The following is a 22594-nucleotide window of genomic DNA, read 5'->3' as shown; positions in this document are numbered from 1 at the left end:
GGGGCGAGGGTGCTGGAAATGCCCACTCCCAGGACAGCAGAGAAACCATTCTCCTTTCTGCCATTCTAATTGATTTCTTTTTATCAATGAGACACAGAGCCAAACTATCTTCATCTTACTTCTAATCCTCTCTATTTCACCTGACTTCTTTTTCTAATGCAATTATAATCTCCCTGTGGTCAGGAGCTGTATTTCACTCATCACTACTTCCTGGCTCCCATTGCACCTTAAATACAGACTTACAGGGTGTGTTTTCCAATTACTAAGGATTCTTAGGATACCTCAGGGATCATACTCAATTTCTCATAACTCACATGTGGATTTTCATCAGCCAATTTATAATCTTAAATCTGGTTTTCCTTCCAGCCCCAAATGAGCCTAAGGACCCGGCCCCTACCATCAGTTGGGGAGGCAAAGGGAATGTTTACCTCCTTTGACATACCAAATGCAAAGGAGGATTGAGAGTGGCTGGAGAAGGTGGGCTCTGTTCCCGGGAGGGCTGTTGGCTAAGTCATGGCTTTACTTGCTCTCACATTTCTATTAATGTTGCCTTTATTTTGAATTTTTCAGCTCTTTAAGGTAGTTCTTTTTAGGGCTTCTTTAAACTTTCAGAATTCTGTGGAGTTTTGGGTTCTTTCCCTTGTTTATCATCAGGGGTCAGAACTGGTTGTCTTTTCTGCTCTACTAACCCCCAGGGAGAAGAGTGGAATCCCCCAAATAGCTAAGCTCTGACTCAGCGCTTCTAGACCTTCTCCCTCTGGCTTCTCCCAGCCCCCTTCATCACTTTCTGCAGTTTACAAAGCACTCAGTTTGTGTGATCTGCTCTCAATAAAACTATCCTTGACCACACGGCAAAGTAACACCAGGTTCTTATTTTAATTATATACATTCAGGACGAAGGTTGCTAGACGCTATGAAAAGCATTAATTTCTTGTCATATCGTGCGCTGCTATAGTTTTTCTCATCCTTGGAACTGCTTACTCTAATGTTTCTTGATTTTTCTTGGAACGTAGATGTCCACCATTTGTCTTTGTCTTTGAAAATTTGTCTTTGGAAATAAAAGCTTTCCTGAGGGACAAGAGGAGAGAAGGGCGAAGTTTAAGAAAGATAAATAAGTTTAGTCATTAATGTGTAACAAGTTCTCTCAAAGACTGCACGCTTATGTGTATGTGTGTGTGTGTGTGTGTGTGTGTGTGTGTGTGTATAATGGGCTTTAATGGTTTGAACTATCAACATTGTTCATTAGTGGTTGGCTAACATGTGTATCCAGCCATGTGCCCATCTTCCTCTGCATATATATCCTTGACCAGCACGTCTCTTGTTCCTTGTTCCTTCTTACTGAGCAGTATGGGAAAGTGGGAGGAGGGGAAGCTTGTTAGGGCACACAATGAGGTATGTTGTGCTGATGTCACAGGGAGACAAAGTTGTTTTGTGATGGTGGGATGGCGATGAGAGAAATGGGTGGGGAAATGTATTTCGTTTATTAAGATTTGAATCCAAGGAGAAATAAAAGACCTCTCCAATTGTGAAGACTGAAGTGTCCAGTCTGATAGAGTCCAGTCTGATAGAGACAACCCTACACTTTATTCTTTTTAACTTGGGCTTCAATTGCTGACAATTCTTTGCTTTATTTATTTATTTTTTTTTAATTTTTTTTTCAACGTTTTTTATTTATTTTTGGGACAGAGAGAGACAGAGCATGAACGGGGGAGGGGCAGAGAGAGAGAGGGAGACACAGAATCGGAAACAGGCCCCAAGCCATCAGCCCAGAGCCTGACGCGGGGCTCGAACCCACGGACCGCGAGATCGTGACCTGGCTGAAGTCAGACGCTTAACCGACTGCGCCACCCAGGCGCCCCGAAAAGGCTCTTGTCTTAATAAAGCAAAGGGGGCGCCTGGATGGCGCGTCCGACTTCAGCCAGGTCACGATCTCGCGGTCCGTGGGTTCGAGCCCCGCGTCAGGCTCTGGGCTGATGGCTCAGAGCCTGGAGCCTGTTTCCGATTCTGTGTCTCCCTCTCTCTCTGCCCCTCCCCTGTTCATGCTCTGTCTCTCTCTGTCCCAAAAATAAATAAAAAACGTTGAAAAAAAAATTAAAAAAAAGACAAGAGCCTTTTCAATGCCATCTCTGCCTGGAAAGAGATAGAACTCTGGAGTAGGGGAGAGTGTTGCAGGGAAGTGGTTATCTTTATTATTTCTCAAGATCAACTTAGACTTATCTCCTCTCTCATGGAGGCTACTTTCCAGACCCCATGCACCAATCAACTATCTTGTGTCCCAGTTTTCAGTTGTGCTAGTGTGAATCCTGATGATAGGATTCCATTAGAATTTATTGAGCACCTACTGTGTGCCAAGCACTATGCTAACAGCAAACCATAACAATAGCCACTGTATTAGTGTTTAGCATGTGTCAGGTGCTTTGTGCATCTTGCCTCATTTCCTCCTCAAAAGATGGCTATTTTGCAGGTAAGAGAATTGAGGCTCGGTGAAGTTGAATCACTTGTTCAAGGTCAAATAGTTAACAGGTGGTAGACTTGGAATTTGAATGCAGGTCTGTTTGACTTGAGAACCCATATAGGTTTCCCTGATTGATTTTTAATATGCTCCCTTGTTTTTTTACTTTTATGGTGCATGTTGCATTTGAACAGGGAGGGAGATATATTAAAACCTTTGAAAATTTTTGAGAGTAACTATCTATCTCACAGATATCCATCTTCTCAGAGTGGAGAGGATTCGGCAGCCATAGGCCACCAGGTGAATGCTATGATTTCAGAGGTTGGATTAGTTCTTTTGGTTACTAAGCTCTGTCCTCTGTGGTCCCAGCCCTCTCTGGACTTGAGTGCACAGGCACTCTGCGAGCCCTTCCTGCTCCATGTACCTCAGACCTCCCTCTGCTCAACCGAGCATCAGAATCATGTTGTCTCCCAGATGGGATTGCTGAATTAGTGCTGCCAGTCTTTCTCACTGCTGAGTTTCAGCAGCTGCCTCTAATTTTGGCAGCTGTAATTTTCTCTGTTAGCACCACTGTTTGTATTACCCAGTACGTTAACGATGACACTTGTAGCCCTTTCTCAGACCTTTGGGATCCGGTTTCTCCCTGGGCTTGGAGAAGGGAGGGCAAGGTAGGTAAGGCTGTACCATGAGGATCTCGGTGGGTGAGACACCTCACTAAGACTGACTCCCAAATCTGGGTCGGACCAGTGACGATCTCAGTGTGTGCTTAAGGTAACGTTGAAGAGTGGTCAGCAGTAGGGTGGAAAGTTCAACTTCTTACTTTATTAGACTCTGTTCTCTCCTGATATTCACATTATCCCCAGGTCCTAGGCTAGTGTTTGCATTCTTTTTAAAAAAAATTTTTTTTAATCTTTATTCATTTTTGAGAGACAGAGCACAAGTTGGGGAGGGGTAGAGAGAGAGGGAGACACAGAATCAGAAGCAGGCTCCAGGTTCTGAGCTGTCAGCACAGAGCCTGATGCGGGGCATGAACTCATGAACTGTGAAATCATGACCTGAGTCCAAGTCAGACGCTCAACCGACTGAGCCACCCAGGCGCCCCTAGTGTTTGCATTCTAACTTAAGACCATATGAGAAAAGAAAAGCTAAATCAGAAGTAAATTCTCAATGTAGGCATGGTAGCTTATGGTGACTTAAGATAATTTCACCCCTAGGGAAAAATGCATACTTTATGCTTCCCTTTATTGATGCTACTAGGATCTTAAACTAGGTATTTGTGTGGGAACCTGCAGACTAGGAAAAGTGAATGATTTCACAGTAGCATGAAATCACATGGAAGATATTGAGGACAGTGCTCTGTTTGGGAGAATATTTCTTCATCAGGTTGCCATGATCTCACTAGCTGTGGGAGTAAATACTATCTTCATTTAGATATGCAGGAGTTGAGCCCAAAGAAAGGGCTGAATGAGTGAATGATGGTCTAGGTCTGCCTACAGTTAAAGTTCTCAGCTGAGGGCAGCTTTGATTGAATTGGAGTGGTAATTCAGTCGAATTGCCAAGCCCTATGCTTCTGCTGTGTGATGCGTGAGTCTGTCCAAGACTTCAGTTGCAGGTTATGGCACTTCCAGGGAATTGAAAAGAGCCTTATTAGGAAACGCTGTGATGGTAAAGAAGATGAGAATTATGACAGGTGGTTCTTTTACCAAGTTCAGTGGTCAAACTACCTTCATGGCAACTCAGCACCACTGAGGCACTCATCACTCATTGAAAACTATGAAGTACCTACTATGTGTCTGGTATTATGATGGACACTGGAGTGGTTCTGTGAATATGACACTGTCACTGTCCTCAATAAGTTACCAATAGTGGGACATTAGGAAAAGAGAAGATGGGTCATGTTGGCCCAGAACCCGAATCTGCAAAAGAGAAACTGCACAGGGAGAGCAGTTCATCCATGGGATGAACATAGAGACTTTGGTGGCACAGGCAGGAAATCACTGGTCCTGATCCAGGACAGGGAAAAAAGACTACTATAGGTGCTACTATTTACCTAAACCATCTTGATAATCCCAAGTCTAAGGGTTTGAGGTATTTATTAAACTTATACGTGATGTGGCAAAAGGAGTGGCTGCCTCAAAGACCAGGGAACTTCAGGCCTTGTCACCACCAGAACTTTGACTCTGCCTCTGTCCCTGCCCCCCTTCAACATTCACCTTGGAAAAATGATCAAAACACTCTGGGTCTTCGTTGTTTGATCAGTAAAATGGTGATAATAACACTGTACTTCCCTGAAGATGGAGGGCTGGACCACCTAATCTCCTTAATTTTCTTTCTGTCTTCAAGTCTATTATCTTATGATTTCTACTTTTCTAGTTGATAAAGACAACACAAAGCCTGATTTTTGCAGAAGTATGTTATTTGCTAGATTAAACCCACTATCTGCCCCTGAATATTTGAATAACAGCTAACTGGTCTATAAGACCTGGTCCTAGATGTGGCCAAGTACACTTGAATCAAATCTTTAAGATGTCCCACAGCTTTCAGAGAAATATTATTTGTAGAAATTTCTGCCCACTATTTAACCATCTGAATTTACCAATGAATTAAAGTTTCATTGTAATGGTATTATCTTTAAAGGACATTTAAGTGTGTTTGATAAATGACATAGATTCATATTTATTTATTTTTATTTTACTTTATTTTTTTATTTTTGAAAAATTTCCTGGTTTGTTTCATAATAGTGAGAGTAGGCTAACAAGTATCTACTGAGTGCCACTATGTATGGAGAAGTAACCTGGACTTCATTGTTGAGGAGCAAAGGAGTAGAAACCATTTCTCTTTATGTTTAAGAATCTTACCATTTATTTGAAATAAGGCATGCGTCTGAGAACAATTACAGAGCATCTTGGCAATATATTCCTTAATATGCTTTGAATTGAAGGCACGTGTTCCAACTGTTGGCACAGTAAAGAAGAGAAAATGGAAGGGAAGTTTCTGTTGTTTTGAGTCTTGAAGGAGCTGATAATATGCTTTCCCAAGGCAGCCTCAAATATTAAGATTTATTTCAAAGGCTTAAAACCAGAGTTAGACACATTGGAGCTAGAGGACATGGACTAATGCCTAAAACTGGGAACATAGGGTACAGAAGAACAAGAGAGAAGTGTGAAAACTCCCTGAGGCAATGCCTGATGTGAATCAGGTACTTTAACCTCATTACTGTGATAATTCCACGTGATCCTGTGTTTTCTTTCTACTGATCAGGAGACTGAGGTTCAGAAAGGCAAGGTAAATTTTTTCCAGTTAGTAAGGGCCAGAGATGGATTTGTTGACTTCTTTCTAGGTCTACCTGGGTTAAAAAACAACAACAACAACAAAACAAAACAAACAAACAAACAAACCCAAAATTCAGTGTGAGTGGTGACAAATGGTACAAGTTGAATGCAGATCACTGATTCATCCTTCTATAGTCTGCTGAACTCAGTGATAAAATAATTAGCTGAGATCACTATCCATTCTAACTGTAAGGGAGCAATAGACATTTGTATAGAAAGTGCTCAGGCAATGGATTCCAAGCCTGGGAGGCGACCTGTCTATGCTTCTTATTCCCCCAGTAGTTTTTGTAAAGATTTTGGCCAGAGAGAAACTGCAGAGCAACTTGAAAGCTATATAAAGCAAATGTGTAATAGTGTTGGCAATGTTCTGAAAGTAGCTACCAAGAATGCATACTACAGGGAGGAATGAAAAACCAGTTTCTGGCTGAAATCCATTTTGAATGGAAAAGCTTTTAATGGATGAATTATCTTTCAATAAGTTGTTGGTTTCCATTTAATTGCCATTATTTGCTATTTTATTTGTAAATCTTTACGCTTGTACATATGTGACTACATTGGGAGGCATTGGAAGTTTGTTTATGAACTGTGCATTCTCCTTTCTTAAAGAGTAAATATCTGACTCTTTAAGTCTCTGCAGCCTCTTCTCTTGCCTTGTGATTTTAATTTGTCCTGTATAATATGTAGCATGTATCTTTTTCTATTAAAATTTGACAACTTGGTTTTCCCTATCTGATCTTTCCTAATTAGAAATTACATGGGTGAATCAGAGTCCTTCTAATCTACTATGTAAATATAGGAACTGAACTTCATGCACTTATCAGGTACCTTTCACAGTTTTTGTAAAACAGTGAGGCACGAAGCCATGCCTGAGAAGCATGCAGGCTATTCCTTCAGGCGATACTCTCCCACTCAGATTTCTTGTTTACCGATTTCTGAAGATGTCTCCAGCAGTTGTTCCTGCCCGTGGGCCACGAACTCTTGTGAGTGGGAGGGAGATGGAGTTATTGCAAAGGGTGTGTAAATTCACCACCCCCCCCACACACACATCCTATAGTGAATGAATGAATTACAATGGCCTTTTAAAAAATTACTAAACTCATAGTAGGTTTTAATCATAATCTTTTCTCCGATTCAGCAAATGATAAAAACACAAAATTATCACATAGAAGTCTGTGAAAGTTTTTGATGTTAAAAAAATTAAACTTCATAACCAAAAGATTATGCTCTACCTCTATTCAAATCATTTAAAGCACTTATTACTATTTACCACCTGGAGTATGGAATTCCCAAAGGTGATGGACTTAATCTTCCTTCACTTTCCAAAGCAAAAAGCATGAGCGTCTGAAAACAGTTAATTTTCCCCCAATACTTATATATCTCCCTCTTTTTTTTTCTATTCTCCTTGTATTGATCAGCAATATTCTGTCGTGGTATTCCTGTATTGTCCCTGAATCAAAGAGGTCATATTATATTATTTATTACATTTGACTATTAGTTTCAGATAGAACTTCTTTACCATACTATAGAAACACTCTTCTATTTCTGATTCACCTTGAATTAGCAAAAATGAGGAATAGATGCTGAATTTCACAAATGTCTTTTATTTATTTTTATTTTTTTTGAAAATTTTTTATGTTTATTTGCGTTTGAGAGAGAGAGTCAGCACAATCAGGGGAGGGGCAGAGAGAGAGGGAGATACAGAATCTGAAGCAGGCTCCAGTCCAGACTCTGAGCCATCAGCACAGAGCCTGATGTAAGGCTTGAACCCACAGACTGTGAGACCATTACCTGAGCTGAAGTCAGACGGTTAACTGACTGAGTTACCCAGGTGCCCCTCACAAATGTTTCTTAAACATCTGTATAGGTATATAGGATCTACTTGATCTAGTGTTGTAAAAATTAAATCATATCAGATACTTCTTGTTTATGGTTCTTTCTTCCTTTTTGAAGTTGTAGGCCTTGATTTGTTACTCTTTTAGTTAAGAATTCATAAAAATCATCCTCACCACCATCATTGTATTTTTCCTTTTTTATTGTTTGCTTATTTGCCTATACTTTTTCTTGTTTGTGATATTTGCCAGCTTCATCACGTTTTCCTGTCAGGTTTATGAAGGTTCACAAAATTAATGTGGAGCGTGTTTATCTTTTTTTGTGTTCTCGAAACTGTTTGTATCCACAAGGCAGTGAAGTATGGTCATTGAGCCCATGGGCTTTGGGGACATATACAGACCTCAGTTTAAACGCTGGCTTGTTCACCTGCAGGTTTTATGACCTTGGGAAAGTTATTTAACTTGTCTAAGATGAGTTTCATTACCTATAAAATGTAAACACAAGCATCGATTATAGATAGGCTTTGTGAGATTAAATGAGATTATACAGGCAAAGCCCTATGACAGCTCTTGGCTGGTTGTAAGCATTAAATAAATGTGTCTATTGCTAAGATAATGGTGATAAAGATGGTGATGATGATGATGATGATATTGTTATTATTGTGTGGAAATTTTTTCCTTGAAATTAGTTGTGTGTAATAATGGAATGACTTTTTAAAAAAGAATTTTTGGACATTCATTTTCCCTTGCTTCTTTAATTTTTCCCATTTTCCTGGACAAATTAATTTTAATGATTATTTTATTCAGTAATTTTTAATTATTGTTTTCCAAGAGAAATTTACCTATAGATTATTGACATCTTCAAAATTGTTAGGCCAGGTATATGGTATGCTTTGTAAGAGATACAGATCTCTCCTCTCCAAATACAAACATATATATTTGTGTGTGTGTGTGTATGTGTGTGTGTGTATAGTTTATATACATGTTTATATTTACATATAAAAAGCCATCTATTTTTCTGTGTCTTCTTTTTTTCCCAATATATGAAATTTATTGTCAAACTGGTTTCCATACAACACCCAGTGCTCATCCCAAAAGGTGCCCTCCTCGATACCCATCACCCACCCTCTCCTCCCTCCCACCCCCCATCAATCCTCAGTTTGTTCTCAGTTTTTAAGAGTCTCTTATGCTTTGGCTCTCTCCCACTCTAACCTTTTATTTTTCTGTGTTTTCATATTCACCCTAATTTTTATTCAGGAATACTGTGGTTTTTCTTCATACTCTTATCATAGTTTTATTTTTAATCTTTTTTTTTCTTTAAATTTTTTTTTAACGCTTATTTATTTTTGAGACAGAGAGAGACAAAGCATGAACAGGGGAGGGGCAGATAGAGAGGGAGACACAGAACCTGAAACAGGCTCCAGGCTCTGAGCTGTCAGCACAGAGCCCTATGCGGGGCTTGAACTCACAGACCGTGAGATCATGACCTGAGCTGAAGTTGGATGCTTAACCGACTGAGCCACCCAGGCGCCCCAATCTTTTTTTTTTTTTTAAGTTTATTTATTTTGAAAGAGAGAGAGAGCAAGCATGAGCAGGTGAGGGTCAGAGAGAGAGGAGAGAGAATCCCAAACAGGCTCTGCACCGTCAGCACAGAGCCCAATGCGGGGCTTGAAATCATGACACAAACTTGGAGATCATGACCTGAGCTGAAACCCAGAGTCAGATGCTCAATCAGCTGAGCCACCTGGATGCCCCGGTTTTATTTTTATTCTTATGGAAAGAAGATATTAAGCCCATTTTCAAATTGTTTACATTTCCTGCTTTTAAAATTATTTTCTGCTTCAAACTATATTAATTTTCCTAAGCTTTTCCTAAATTTGTATTTCTACCTTTTTAGATACAAACATTCATCACTTATTATTTATTACTAATTTTTGATTAATTGAATCATTTAGAGATGTTGGTTTACCTCTGAGTACAGTTGTGATTGCATCCCACAAATTTTTCTATATCCTGTTTCCACTATCATAATTTTTAATTATTCCATTATTTTATAATTTTGGTTTTTATATTCCCTTTGATCTTAGAGCTATTTGGAAGAATAATTATAACTTCTCAAGTTTTTGTTTGTTTGCTATCATTTTGTAATTTACTTCCAGTTTTCTTGCAGACATCAAAGAATAATGCCTATCTTTTGCTTTGGCAATCGTGATTTGTATTTTGATTTAATAAATGGTTAATTTTAGTAAATGTTCTATGAACAATGGAAAGAAAGCAATTATTTTTTTGTAGATCATGGAGTTTGTAGAATATACAAAAATGCATGCATCTACATACACACATACACTCATCCCAACATATATTATCAGTCATTATTATTTATATCCTATGAGCTTTTTTTGTTTTTGTCACTTGTTCCTTTAAGAACAAAAAGAAGTATGATAAAACCTACTCACTCTTTTTTTTTTTTTAACATTTATTTATTTTTGAGAGACAGAGAGTGACAGAGCATGAGCAGGGGAGGGGCAGAGAGAGAGGGAGATACAGAATCTGAAGCAGGTTCCAGGCTCCGAGCTGTCAGCACAGAGCCTGACGCCGGGCTTGAACTCACAAACGGTTGAGATCATGACCTGAGCTGAAGTAGGATGCTTAACCAACTGAGCCACCCAGGTGCCCCTGCTCGTTCTGTTTTTATTATGATTCTATAAATTTCTCCTTATATTTCCAGTATTTTCCTTTATTTACTTTGATGTGATATTATCTACAGCCTGAATATCAATGACTAGCATAACTTGTTAGTACTACTATTACAAATACTAAAAAAAAAAAAAAAATTTGAGCATGTATCATGTGGCAGGTATTGAGGTGGGTGTTTTAAATGAATTTTTTTTACTTAGTACAGCTCTATAAGATAGATACATATATTTACCACTTCCAATGAGTATTCTGATAGATTGTATTCATTAAGAGACACACAGATAAAACGATTTATTGTTTTACATAATGCTTCTTGCCTTTAATGATACCTCCTTAATGTTAATATTGTGACCCTTGCTTCCTTTTTGTTTGCATTTGCCTTGTATATCCCTGTCTGTCTTTTAACACTTAATCTTTATGTCATTTAGTGTGGTGTTGGTATATAGTCGATACCCGACAAAAGAATATTTGTGGGATGAGCAGTCTTTCAGAGTCACTTTGTTTGGTATGTATGTTTTCTAGAAGGCATATAATTGAATGTTGTTTATGATGAGTGTGAATAGATATTAGGGGAGTTTAACCCACTTACAGTTATTGTGTTAACGATATGTTTAATTTACTTCTGACATTTAGTGTTTTGTTATTTTTTTATGTTTCCTTTAATTTTCTTTTTTGCTTTTACTACTGCCATATGGACTGTGAGTTCTTTGATTAAATATACATACAAATTCGTTTGGAGAGTGTACATCTTGTTTTTATTCCACTTTTGATTGACATCTGGCTTGTCCTGCAGCTGAGTGCATTCACACTGTTGGCACAATAATTGGAGTTTCCATTATAGCTGCTTCACAAGGCTTTACATGCCAACCTGCAGTAAATCATGCTGACGGTCATGAATTTCTCTTTTTGTTTATGATCTCATTTGAAATAATTTATTTTTTTGAAAATGAAACATATTTTTATCACACAATGTAGTCTTTATTAATTTTGTCCTAATCATATAACAAATGTTAAATGATATGTATTGATTATCTGTTATGTACACAGTGCTGCTGAACTATGTGAATTTGAAGGAGAAAGAACACAAGCACAAAGTGGTATTTTTCTCCGTTTTTTTTTCATAATGTATTTTTTATTTTTTATTTATTTTTTTATTATTATTTTTTAGTATATGAAATGTATTGTCAAGTTGGTTTCCATACAACACCCAGTGCTCATCCCAAAAGATGCCCTCTTCAATACCCATCACCCACCCTCCCCTTCCTCCCACCCCCCATCAACCCTCAGTTTGTTCTGTTTTTAAGTCTCTTATGCTTTGGCTCTCTCTTTTCTCCCTGTTTTTAACTTGCTTAAAGTGTAATTGACAGGAGAACTAGATGTATATCCATAAAAAAAAGTTGAAAAACTCAAAAGCTAAAATATAAGTGATGTTACTGACACTGTGTATAAATAAATGCTAATTGAGAAACATATGCAAAATGTGCCATGAATTCAGAGGTCAGAAACATTGCCTAGGATTGACATAAATGTTCAGAGAGATCTTCCCTGAAGAAGAAGGAAAACATCCCAAGGTGGTGGATAGTGGGGAAAGGTGTGGAGATGGGCATATACAAACCATGTCGATGGGATGGCAAGCAAATAATCATGGTCACTTCAGAGGTTTAATGGAATTGGAAATGCTTATTAGGGTAAAGGATTCATTCTACAAACACGTGTCAAACACTTAGTACCCAGAGAGCATACAGAAGGTGCTTAACCAAGTGTAGGGCAGAGGCATGTCAGAGAAGGCTTCCATTTGGAAGTACTGCCAGAATGGAATTGTAAGAGACAAGCAGGAGTCCAGTGGGTAAAGGTTTCAGTCATGGGTGGGAAAGTTGGAAAGAAGTGTTTTTTTGGCAGAGGAGAGCAAAGATATGAAGGCTTACAGGTGAGAGAGAGCATGGTGCTTTTGAGAACCACAACCATTTTTCTATGATTGGCATATAGAATGTGAATGGGAGAACTTGGTGAAATGGTTAGAGGGAGAAAAGCTTCCCCACATCATGAGGGCTTTGGGTACCACACTGTAGGCTTTTGGACTTTATCTACAAGGCCAGAGGACCCTCAAAGTGATGGAAAGTGGATTATAGACAGGAAGATTGAAAGTGGAGAGATGGGTTGAGAGATTAATTCAGGTGAAAGATGTCTAGGGACTGCACAGAGGCAGTGGCCATGGGCATATACTTGAGAGTGATTAAAACATTAGAAGTGACAACCCGATATCAAATGGGTAAAGGAGCTAGAAATAGGGCAGCCACGGATTATTCTTTGAATGCTGCTTGGAAGTTAACTGGAATATGTTTATCATTATAGAAAAACACATGAGAAGGAAAAGGTTTGCAGGCCAAGGTGGCGTTGTGGGGTAGGTTGAAATACTTTTAGGTTTTATACATATGGGTTAAAAGTTTTCTTCTTGTGGTATTTTCCTACCGAGTTGAAAGTAATGGGGTTTTAAGTGTCAGCATTTCCTTAAGATCGTCATGAGTGTATAACACGTATAACACTGGTAAAATTACTAGGTCAATAAAATATGTGTAAATGCACAGACTTGTTGGTGAGACAAAAATTTATTTAGCTACCAATCCCATAAATGGCCACCAAACAATTAACAATAATAAAGTCTGTTTCAGTAACAAAGCCTCGCAAAGACAGGGAGATGTGGATGCCTTTCAACAAAAGAAATTCCTTTCTTCTCAGATGACATGTAAACTGATGTCATTTCTCATTCCATAAAGAAAAAAAAAAGATGAAACTTGCTATGGTTCACAGTATTCCAATGATGACATTCTTCCTCAAAGTAGTCTAAAAAAAGACATTGTGAACAAACTTGTGCTTCCTCTGCCAGAAATGCATGCCTGGCTATAATGCAAGCCTTTCATATTCAACCATTTAGATAATAGTTTTTACATGAACTTTCATAACATTTATTTACTGCCATAAATGAATGGACCAACCAGGGCTGAAGGCAGGAATCCAGTTCCTCAGCAGTTAGATTTCTCACTGCATTATCTCAACTTTATCAAGTTTTCTCTGAAAGTAGTATTTCCTGTCAGTATTTCATAGGCAATGTGAAATGTTACGGGTGTCTCAGTTTAGAAGTTTTACAGTTCTGCCTGCTTGTGAAACACATTAGCCTCACTCCATGAAGATCATGCTCTAGTTATAAATGTTTTGACTACCCAGAACACCCTTTTTTAAGGGTGTATCAACCACATCTTCCTTCCCCTCCCCTCTTGCCGACTGATTCACACTCTTCTATGAATTGTTGCAGCAAAAAACCAACCAACAAACAAAACCAGGCAGACTGCCTATTTCTGAAGACAAGGCTTTCTGTATGTTCACCTGGGTAAAATGGTGAGCTATGCCTTGGGCTGATCTGCTAGTGAGGGTTTAACCAGGATAGATGTGTTGATCACTAATGGAGGAAGACATTTTTGTATGATAGGTTTTCCGTTGACATAGTAGAGGTGATTGATGGTGAGCCTGGTCTGGAAGAGTTTGAACTCAAGGTAGCTCTGCTAAGCAGACATCTGACTTGTTGAAGTCCTGCCACCCCCTCTAGTCCCTACGTGCTGAGGCATGGGGTTCCCTCGGGTTGAGCTGGTTAAACTGGACAAACAACAGTCTCCCAGAGCAGACTCTGGGGCCATGGCCTGGAGGCTGGCTCCTGCCCTGGCAGGAAGTTATGCCCACGTGCTTGCCTTCCTCCTCTCCCACTCTGTTGGTGCCAGGCACAACCAGACAGGAGCAGAGGATGGCTATGGACAGGACAATTGGTGCTTGACTCTGACCTGCTCCAAAAGCCCTATCTCCAGAGTCTTCCCAGCTCATGGCTGGCCTCTATGGGATGGGCTAGGATTATAGAGCAAATTTCTGGAACCTCACCCTTGGTGGCAGAAAATGCAGAACCAGATGCAGCTGTGGAAGAAGCCACTAGGTGGTTGAAAAAGGTAAAAATAATTTATCTCTTAAAATAAAATTTGAACTGTATATTTTCTCTCCTAAAGTAATCTAATTGCTTGAAGGGGGGGAAAAACCTTAAGACATTAGAAGGAAAGAAAACAATTGGAATCTTTTACTTGGAGAAAGCAGAGAAATGCCTTGTTGCTAACATTTGCTGCTCTTAGAGCTAAAATCAAATCTCTGATGTCTGTATGAACAGAGATGCATATAATGTAAAAGATTCCCAGATACCAGAGAACTCCCAAGAGCTTCTATTTCATTCTCTAATTTAACTGTCACCTTTATCCACCTCTATGCCTATTTGCTGAATTGGAATAAAGAGGGAAATTGAGCAAAATTTGTCTTCACAAAGGGCATAGGAGAGTGGGGGAGTCATTTCCATAAGAGGTAATAAAAGTTATGATACAAGTTTGGCATGGTCTCTCTGGAAGCACTTTCACTGTCTTCATAGCCCTAGTGCCTTGCACAGCTCTTGACTTGTAGTTGTTCTTATTTGTTGGATGTTGTATTTGGCTGCCATCAACATGAATTTGAGCCATTTAAGCTAATTCTTTACACACTAACTCTTTAATACAGTTTCATTTATTTAATTTATTCATTCATTCACTGGCAAATGCTTAGAGGCAGAGCTACTCTATAAGACCAGAAGCATATGCAATGAATATTAGTGTAATTCCAGCCTAAATGTTGACATTTGCATAGGTAATATAGAAAGTGGTTTATTTACAAGTGAAAGGATATTGTGTTTAGGGGTTGTTTAGTGTATTAAAAGATAGGCAAAAAAATGTTATGCAGAAGTTTGTGTGATTAATTAAAATAAAGCTATTATATGGTTCACCTCCCTCTGCTAGTGAAGATATAATTTTGTTTATAAGCATCTCAATGCTATAGAATGACTTCAGAACATTCTGGAGAATGTCTGTCTACTGAATTCCATTTGAGTGGCCTCCGAGGGGCCCTCCATCCCCAGCCTAAAAGATACCTTCTTCAATTCTTGCATATTTTCCTCTTTACAGGAATGATATGTGCTGACTCTGCTTCTTTACCTCGTAGTTATTCATTTAAAACATTATGAAATATTTAAGACAATGCGTACAGAAGAACATAGTCAAGACTCATGTTTCAACACTCAGCTGAACAAATAGAACATTACCAGTAACACTGATGCTTGTGGGCACCTATCCCTACTCATATCTCACTTTCTCCCAGTACACAATGATGCCACCACTATTCTGAATTTGGGGTGAGGTAATTATCCTTCCCATATAATTCTTTTTTTTTAAAGATTTTATTTTTTGTAAGTAATCTTTACACCCAACGTGGGGCTTGAAATTTCAACCCCAAAATCAAGAGTTGCATGCTGTCTCAGCTGAGCCGGCCAAGCACCCCCATGTCATTCTTTGTAATAGTACTAAGTATGTATGTATGACTACTCACTATGTCATATTATTTGTCATACTTTTAAGCTTTGCACAAATGGTACTCTACTGAGTGTATTTTTCTGTGACTTGGTATCTTCTCCATATTTTCAGTCATTATTGTGGTAGTGAGATTCATCCATGATGATAGTGTTCAGTGTTGTATAAAATTCCGTGGTTTATCTATATGCTCTCCTGCTAATGGATATTTCATTTTCTTGCAACTTTTATGTCAAGGAGTCAGGGCAGATATCAGCACTATTACTTGGTGCAAACAGGGACTCGCTGGCAGCAAAGTGGGAGACAGTCTCCCAGTATCCTTTCCAGAGGTGTGTTTGAGCTCATGTGCATTTGGATGCACTGGGGATGGGTTTTCTGCAGAATGGATCCACCAGTGGGATGTCTCCATCCTGTTGCTCTGCCTTTTGGTGAGCTTAACAGGAGAAGACCCTTGTAGGACTTGGGGATGGTCAGACTGTTTTGGTGTCAAGAAGTTTGAGGATGAAGTATGAGTTGTTGGTAGTTGTTAGGCACATAAGCTACCTAACACCTGGAGTTTGGGGAACCCATGGGAAGTGTAACTCCTCCTTCTTGGAAAGGCCCCTTTTATTCAATTAGTTTCTTACTGGGAAATTTGGAAAGTTCCTTATTGATCATCACTTGTCACCCCAAACCAATTTTTTCTTGTTTCAAATAATGTTGCCGTGATCATGTCCCCTTGTGTCCATATGCAAAAGTTTTTAAAGGTCTATATTTAGGAGTAGAATTGCTGGATTATAGGGATTGTGCCTTGTCAGATTTACTGAAGGTTACCATTTGGTTTTCAAATTACTGAACCAGTTTATACTCCAACCAGTAATACATTAGAGATCCCATTGTTCAAGATCTTCTCTAATGATTGATATTGTACAAATTTGTTTAAAATTTTTTTTCATTTTATTTATTTTTTTTGAGGCTGGGGGAGAGATGGAGAGAGAACCCCAAGTAGGCTCCGTGCTTATCGCACAGCTTTTTTTTTTATTATTATTATTCTTAATCACTGTGGGCTTGTATTCTTTTATTTGTTGCCCTTAAAATTCTATATGTTTGCTTAACTTAATGCAATAGCAGTGTCTTCCCTTATGAAAAAAATCTCTTATAAACTTCTTCGTGTTGTTAAATATTTTAGTTCTACCTTGTTTTTGTGCTTTCCTAATTTGACACAATCATGTGGCTATTACATGCCAATGCTTGATTAGATTTACCTATGCATTCATCAATTTCCTTGTCCACCGTTCATTTCATACTTTCTGTACTCATTCCTTTAGTGAAAGTCTATTCATGGTAAACTTGAAAATTTTTGCTTGTCAGAAAATACATTTTCTTTGACTTCACTGCTGAGTGGCAGTTTAGGTAGGTAGGAAACTGGATGTGGGAGTTATTCTCATGGCTTCTGAGAGATCTGCTATCATTGGAATCTTAATTTCTTTGTGTCATTCTAATATGTATATGTATACACACACACACACACACACACATACATATATATACACACACACATACATATTTGAAGGTACTTTCTCTTTGGCTGTTTTTAAGGTCATGTTTGTCTTTGGTGACCCATAGAATTGCTATGGTATTCTAGGTGTGGATTAAAAATATATGTATTTACATTAAAAAGGATTTCCCCTTAAAATTTTTTGTACTTCCCTAATCTGAGTGATAAGAGAAGATAGGATTCAGTAGGCAGAGAGGGAAAGATTAGGGCCTGAGGTCCCTCGATGGGGAAAAATACCTATTTTGGAACACTGCTGGGAGTGTCTGACCATGGCAAGCTCTCTTAAGCATAGGATCCTCTTAAGAATGTAACAGACCCCAACTACTCCCCTCAGGTTTCCCCTCTGGAATTTGATAAAAGACCTAAGTATGGCCATAGACCACCCCTCATACAATGGAAATGATCCAATCAGGAATGGACAACCCAGAACCTAGAACTACCAGCACCTAGAATTACTAGCCAATAAGGGTAAAACCTGAGGAGGAACAAGGGGAAAGGGAGGGGGGAGGGCTGACCAGAACCTTATAAAACAAGGACCCTCCCTGTAGTCCTTGGGCATTCACTTTTGAATGTCCCCTCTCTGTAAAGAGAGCTTTTCTACTATTCTAATCTTATATTATAATAAACTTTTGCCTGCTGCTCATTTTGTATCCACCTCTTGATTCTTTGAGGTGGTGAGACAATGAATCCCAGGTATTGTGGTAAAAAATCCTGCAACAAAGGCTCATTTGACAAGATGTAAGAAAAGAAGTTCAGGGTACCTAGTTAAACTTTATTTTCAGATAATTAATACTTTTCAAAGTATTAAGTATGTCCCATGACATACTTAATTTGTCCTAGATTTTATCTGGCTACTCATGGTTAGATGATGGGGAGGTTTTATTTTCCTGACAAGACCTGAGGTTGATAGGATCATTTTCCAGATTGTCTTCTTTTTGTAGGTGAGTAGATTTTTTTTTTCCTAAAAATCCACCATTTCATGGAGCATCCAGTCTTTTTTTTTTTTTTTAATTTTTTTTAAATTTACTTTTGAGACAGAGAGAGACACAGCATGAACAGGGGAGGGGCAGAGAGAGGGAGACACAGAATCTGAAGCAGGCTGCAGGCTCTGAGCTGACAGCACAGAGCCCGACGAGGGGCTCGAACTCACAGACTGTGAAATCATGACCTGAGCTGAAGTCGGACACTTAACCGACTGAGCCACCCAGGTGCCCCTGGAGCATCCAGTCTTTCAAAGGTCTTGGGTTTTGTGGGCATCTAAATTTGAGCTCCCCATCTTGTGGAGGTTTTGTGACCTGTTCACCAAGTGGTTCTAGGTCCCTGGAAGGGGAAAAGTCCACCCAAGTAGTGACTGATTCAGCATTTGTTTTCCTTTCTGGGTGTGTTGTTTTTGTTTTGTTTTGTTTTGTTTGCTTCTTGTTTTGTTTGTTTGGTTGGGTAGGTAGTGTCCTTTTTAGCTCTTAGGATTTTTCCCCTTCCTTTCAAGTGAGATCTATATTTAAAAGGGCTTGCCCTGTTTTATCAGTTACATTGCTGGAAGCAGAAACACTTCCCTTCATTCTAACCAAACCCTTGCCTTTACCACTGATCTAAAATTGTTCTCTGAAAAGTCTGCCAGGGATGCGTTATTGCTAAATCCAACTGCCTCTTCTTGAGAGTTGCCTACTTGAAAGCTTTCATTTCTTGGCTAACCTTTCTCTTCCACTGACTTCTGTGACTCTGATTTCTTCTTATTTTTCTACCTCTCTGACCTGCCCTTGTCAGTGTTCTTTAATAGCTCTTTTCCATTGTTTCTTCTTTAATTTAAACATGCCTCTTCAAGACTGAATATATACCTAAGCTAGTGTTCTGATCTCCAACCTCTGTAGGCTAACTTTTATGTTGTTTTCTAGGGTTATCTTTCAAAAAAACAGATCTTATGACTCTCCTTCCCTTGAAAATCTTTGATAAATTCTTATTGCCAAAATATGTAATCTTAGCATTATAATTTCTCCATAATATGACCCTTAGCCACTCCTTCTTGAAGTTTCCCAGGCACCAAAGTTGCCATGTCCTGTCCTACTCAGTCTTTCTTGGGCCCTAATGATGTTTCACTCTTTGTCTTTGTCCATAACCCTAGAGTGTCTGCTGTCACTCTACACATATTGAAATCATATGCTTCCTTCAAGGTTAAGCTTGGATTTCACCTTGGTGGAGGTTTGACCCATTACCACCTCTGCTGGCTCCCTACTTTATTTATGCTTGCCTGCCTGCCTGCCTGCCTTCCTTCCTTCCTTCCTTCCTTCCTTCCTTCCTTCCTTCCTTCCTCGCTTGCTTGCTTGCTTGCTTGCTTTCTTTCTTTCTTTCTTTCTTTCTCTCTTTTTCTCTCTTCCTCTCTTTTCTTGTAAGTTTATTTGAGAGAGAGAGAGAGAGAGAGAGCGAGCGAGCGCACAAGCAGGGGAGGGGCAGAGTGAGAGAGGGAGAGAGAAAATCCAAGCCTATGCTGGTCAGCAAAAAGCCCAACTTGGGACTGGATCTCAAGAACTTTGAGATCATGACATGAGCAGAAATCAAGAGTCGTCATGCTTAACTGACTGAACTACCCAGGTGCCCCTATACATGCTTTTCATGTGCTGTCAATCATAATTATTTATGTAACTTTCTCTCTCTAATGTATATTTTTTGAGTACAAACTATTCTCTTCATTTTATGACCTTAAGTTTTCTGAGCACAATGCTGTATGTTTGGTAGCCTTCAACAAATTCATTGATTATTTAATTAAGTTGCTTGTCTTCAGTGGTTATGAGGACAAATTGGGACTTGAAATATCAAACCTGGTTTTACTAAAAAAATGATCAACTTAAAAAAATTGTTAGAGCTTTGTAAGCAGTATTAATCTTCATTTTCAATTTGGAAGAGTATTTCTCTTAATCTCTTATATTGTCAGGGGAGTCCTATTTTTATGTGAGATTTTCCATCAGGCTGATGGTCATAAGACTGGGAAATCCTAGGATCTCATGAAAAAGTCCTCCCAAAAAGCATCTTGTAACTTTCATGGCCTTTGAACTATGTTTATTTATTTCCCCAAATCTCTTTTTTCTTTTTCTACTTTAAAATTATTGCAATGCATAAATTACAGTAGATGTATGCATCTTATGCCTATCTAGAACATTTGTTCTAATAGATTTCACTGTTAAATCAGCCTTCAAGTTATTTTTAAACACTTGTGAATCTAGTGTTCTCTCCATTTTCTCTTTTGGTGTAGGGTTGCCAGAATTTGCATATCAAAATACAGGACATCCAGATAAATTTGAATTGCAGATAAACAATGAACAATTTTTTACTATATGTCCCAATATTGCCTGGGACATATACTAAAAAAAATCATTATATTTCTGAAATCCAAACCTAACTGGGCATTTTGAATTTTTTTTTTTTTTGTTTATTTATTTTTTGAGAGAGAGGGAGAGAGAGAGAATCCCAAGCAGGCTCTGCACTGTCACTGCAGAGCCTGATGCAGGGCTCAAACTCAAGAACTGTGAGATCTGAGCCAAAATCAAGACTGACTGAGCCACCCAGGCACCCCATTTAACTGGGCATTTTGTGCTTTATCTGGCAACCCTATGCGTGTACCACTTTCAGCTTCTTAGTTCCTTATCATCATAATTATCTAAAAAGTATACAAAGGGTTTCTACATTCAGAAATGAAGATTCCAAAAAAGCGTTTTCCCTGGAAAACTATCAAACAAAGATTCCTTAGCTTACAAATGTTCTGTGTGGAGAGGAAGGTAACATGGTAACATTCTAAAGTGGGATGGTGGAAAAAGGAGATTGTAGTGAAAAACTGGTCTCAGCTAGCGGCATTTACTAGCTTAAGTATGTTTCCGGTAATTTTTCCAATACAACTAACATATTGTGGCAGGCACATCTGGGTGACACACACTCAGTAAAAATGCCTGGGAGAAAGCTTGCGTGTATATGTGTTGAGTTAAACAGTGCTTTGTTATGAGGGAGTGGAAAGGGGCCATGAACATTGTGCTGAAATGCAAACTAATTGTTGGACAGTATAATCACCACCTTAGTTAGCACCCCGGGACTCTTCATGCAGGCAAGCTGTAAATTTAAATGGAAACCAAAAGGATAGCATATAGCCCATAGCTCAGCATTCCATTACTTCATGTATGAAATATTCAGTGAGTAAGAGAGAGGTGTAGTAGACAATAACTGGGGAGGAGCTGCACAGCGGTGAGAAGGTAAGATTGAAGTGGCTGGTAACAATCTCATTCTGCTCTTGTGCAGATAAGAGTTCTATTTGAAGGATTAAACTCTATTCTTTGCTCAGGATGAGGCAGGGTACCTCTATGTGCTGAGCAGTCCTGTGATCTCTTCTCTTTGGCCCAAGCCCTAGACACTGAAGTCTTTTCAAGACTGTGATTTGGGGCGAGATGGATTTATTCATGAGCCTGATCAATCATGGTGTATGTATCTTCATATAACTAATATTTACTGTCACTGAATGTGTCTGAGTTTTCTAATCAGACTGACTTGGATTCAAATCTCTCGTAGCTCTGCCCTTGGGATCATGACACACACTTACCCTCCGCTTATTCAGCTATAAAATGAAGCTAATACTGTTCACCTCTCAGGTTTGTGATGTGGATTACACCAGGTTTCTTAGATGCAAACCGACTGGTGTTTGTAAACTGCTTTGTGAAAGGTAGTAGTGCCCCTTTCTATATGCGTGCTGTCTTTATGCCCAGCTCTTTGGCTGAGCCTGACATGCAGGATGGTGCCCATCTTTCTGCAATCATGTACTTCCCGCCTGCATTTGTTTCTGAATATCTTGAGACACCTTACTTTCCCGGTGCATTGCTGATGAGGGAGACTGTTTGCCCTCGGCTGGGTATGGCAGGGGGCTGTCTTTTGCCGTGACGACCCCAGTCAGCTGGCACTGTCTGCCTGAAGTGATGTGTTGAGAAAGACTGTGAGGCTCCCCTGGTTTGGTGAGAGAACCCGTGGCTGGTGAGGAAGGCTGCCATTTGCATGGGAAGGGGAAGCAGTGGCATCTGGGCTGTGCCATGTGTTCTTGATAGCCTTCTCCTTGGTCAGGTTGTGAAGTCGGCAGTTGGCTTCAGGAACATCATGCCTCCGGTCTACGCCCTTCCCTCCGCTTCTGGTGCCACCTTCCCCACATTCACTGCTATTCACATACTGGCTTTGTGACAGGAATCATGACGGAAGAACTCATTCGTTTCTGTTAGGATTTGGGCACTTACCAATCGTTTCCTTCTGCACAGTGTCCTGGAGGAACAGGCACGGTGCTCTGGACCAAGCGGCCAGTCTCTGCA

At 39.3% G+C, this 22594-nt stretch overlaps 1 protein-coding gene across 2 annotated transcripts in view; it reads left to right on the top strand.

The window, feature by feature from the left end:
* The window catches only part of NCKAP5 (NCK associated protein 5), a 983894-nt gene that overhangs the window by 22150 nt on the left and 939150 nt on the right, over positions 1 to 22594 (top strand). Inside the window, exon 1 of one of the 2 annotated variants that reach the window (XM_040474892.1) lies at positions 14096 to 14299. The exons of the other annotated variant lie outside the window; for it this stretch is intronic. The gene's annotated coding sequence lies outside the window, so the exon portion shown is untranslated. Of the gene's footprint in view, positions 1 to 14095; positions 14300 to 22594 lie in introns of those variants that run through there. 2 annotated transcript variants of the gene reach the window in all.

The sequence above is a fragment of the Herpailurus yagouaroundi genome, unplaced genomic scaffold (assembly GCF_014898765.1).
Source record: "Herpailurus yagouaroundi ecotype Mexico unplaced genomic scaffold, PumYag 140, whole genome shotgun sequence".
NCBI classification, from domain to species: Eukaryota; Metazoa; Chordata; class Mammalia; order Carnivora; family Felidae; genus Herpailurus; species Herpailurus yagouaroundi.
Note: the sequence above shows the minus strand (reverse complement) of the source record. Positions and strands in the feature narration are given on the sequence as shown.